The sequence below is a fragment of the Nicotiana tomentosiformis genome, chromosome 7 (genome assembly GCF_000390325.3).
Source record: "Nicotiana tomentosiformis chromosome 7, ASM39032v3, whole genome shotgun sequence".
Lineage (NCBI taxonomy): Eukaryota > Viridiplantae > Streptophyta > Magnoliopsida > Solanales > Solanaceae > Nicotiana > Nicotiana tomentosiformis.
In genome coordinates this window covers 118,028,017-118,031,142 of record NC_090818.1, presented here as the reverse complement: position 1 = coordinate 118,031,142, position 3,126 = coordinate 118,028,017, and positions in this window count along the sequence as shown.

Here is a 3,126-nt window from a genome sequence, read left to right as displayed (position 1 = left end):
CTCTGCACATAGTTAATTATGATATATACTACTATACTACTTGTAGTACACACTATACACTGATTAAGATCCATTATATTTCAAGCCATTGACTCAGTATGTATAAACCTTTACAGACAAAGATCCATTTTATGGGCTTTAACATCATTAACGATCATTTAATTATCAAAAAGAGAAGATTAAGCTTCTTAATTTCCACCCTAATCAATATCTAATCAATTCCTAAGCCACGTTACTTAGCATTTAAAAGAACCGACATGAAAATTTTAAAGAGACAAAGACACTTTACTTAAGTGAATAGTCACCGACAGATCGAACAACACACGAAACACAAAAATTAAAAATTGAAAAGGTGACAAAATATCATAAGTTTGAGTGGGATCACGTGAATATACCATTTCCTTAGCCTGCTACAACAATAACGTTTGATCAACGTCGTCTTGAATTCTTTTCTCATTTCTATGGTCCTTTTAATTATAAAAAAATTTACTCTCATTTATGCTGTCTGGTTTTCCTTAGTGTCCTATCAGTCTATTGCACCTGTATAAACTTTACCTAACACAAAATGGAGAAAGAATCAGTAATTTTTTATTAGTTTTTCTCAATTTATTTGTCACTTTTTATTATTCGGAAATTAGTACTATAAATGAATATAGTTTTTGTCTTACCAAAGTAATGAAAGAATAAACTTACAAACTTTAATTAAAAGATTAGTTAGTTTGATTCTTGAGAAGTGAAATGCGGTACAATATTATGACAAAGATATAAACTTTTCCAAAGAACTTGTGGTAAGAACACACAAAAAATCTTATTTTGTCAGTGTTACGGGTAAAACCAAGCTCATGGTGCACCCCGACCTCCGACAAGATAAGCCAGGCTCAAGACATGGTGGCAAGGGACCGAAATCGAGTCAAAAGTCCCATCGAGCCAGAATCCGGGGCATGATGCCTGCCCTCGAGAATGTCGTCGAGGCTATGGTTCCGGAATCGGTCCTAGTCTCGAACGACTTCGAAGAACATTGTCGGACAATCAAGCATAGCCAACAGAAGGTCGAAACATCTGTGACCATCTGGATATCACGGCGGGGATCTCGGCACGTATCGACAATCAGTTAATCAGAAGATTTTTTACCTTTTATAGAGTTGTACCTAAAGTAGGACTCCCTATTATATAAAAGGGGTCTGATAATTCATGAAGGACATTGTAACACGCATACCAAAGCAATATATCTTTATTTTCTCTATTACTAGCTTTTTCTCTTTTTCATTGGTGCCGGCCGTGGTGAGCCCGGCTCGAGGGTGACTATTTCACTAAGGCTGGAACTATCCTACTCGTGTGGTTTGAATTTATTTTATCTTTGTTTGTTCAATAGTAACTTAATTTATCGCTTTGTATCAAATTAATCCGTGTATCCTTAAAACCACTTACAAATTTAATTGTTATCCAATTTTGAGGGTAAACAATTTGGCGCCCACCATGGGGCTAAGGATAATAGTGGTTATTTGATACAAACTTCTATAACATATCTTATTTTACACTTATTCTTTGAAGTGTCTCTAATTTCAGGCTAAGGTTCAAAATATCGAACTCCAGTCAGCCCCTTTAAACGTGGATACTGAATCCGGCCACCATGGTGAGAACAACAATGTAGCGTCCGGTAACGAGGTCCCCCCCGCCGATCTCGGCGGAGTTCTAGCTACGGACCCGATCGATGCTAGCTCGCATGTGGCCATCAATGCAAATTTGCCTACCGATCTAGAGAACAGCGTCCGCAGGGAAGTCAGATCGATCGCCCAGAATACGCACATCGGTGAAGGTGACGGGATCAATTTACGGGTGGTCTTAGAAATGTTACAGGCTTAACAGGAAGCGATAGCCCAGTTGCAGAACCAAAGCCGCACGCCAAGTAGAATTGAGCCCGAGCCATCCTGGGAAGTCACCCGCAGAAATAAACCGATCACGGGGAGGCCGAATGAAAATGAATCGGGGACAAAGAGATCATAAATATGCTCGAGGAACTGACAAAACAGATAGAATCGAGAGAGAAGAAAATCGAAGCCAATGACAAAAATGTGGAAACCTGTAATTCCAGGGTCGACCAAATCCCAGGAGCACCACCGATATTAAAGGCCCTGGATTCCAAGAAGTTTGTTCAAAAACCTTTTCCTCCGAGCGCAGCTCCGAAGCCGATCCCTAAAAAGTTCCGCATACCCGAGATTCCTAAGTACAACGGAATGACCAACCCAAATGAGCATGTGACCTCCTACACGTGCGCCATCAAAGGGAACGACTTAGAAGATGATGAGATCGAGTCTATCTTGCTGAAGAGGTTCGAGAAAACTCCGTCCAAGGGGGCTATGATATGGTATCACAACCTACCTCCTAATTCTATTGACTCGTTTGCTATGCTTGTAGATTCCTTTGTAAAAGCACACGTAGGGGCTATCAAGGTCGAGATCAGGAAGTCAGACCTTTTCAAAGTGAAACAGAGGGATAATGAGATGCTTAGGGAATTCGTGTCCCGGTTTCAAATGGAACGGATGGACTTGCCTCCGATCGCAGACGATTAGGCCATTCAAGCCTTCACCTAGGTACTCAATGCTCGAAGCTCGTTGGCTTCACAACAGTTAAAACAAAATCTGGTAGAATATCCGGATGTCACTTGGGCCGACGTGCATAACCGATATCAATCAAAAATCAGGGTCAAAGACGATCAACTTGGGCCCCATTCCAGGTCCGTTTATCCCATCGGAGCCGTCAACAAAGTCAAGAGAGACGTTGACCGTGAACCAAGATCGAACAAGAATCGGTATCAACCATACAATAGAGACCGAAGAGGTAGTAGATCCGTGCAAAACCTTGTGAGAAGTGAAATGAGGAGTGATCGAGGTCAAAATAACCGGGGACTCATGAGCAAAAATAGTTTCGACAGGTCCATTGGGCCTAAGGAAGCGCCAAGACTATCGGAGTACAACTTTAACATCACTGCCGCCGCCATCGTATCCGCCATTGGATGCATCAAAGACACCAAATGGCATTGACCTCTACAGTCCGATCCAGCCCAAAGGGATCCTAATCTAATGTGCAAATATCATAGCAATCACGGCCACAGAACAGAGGACTGTC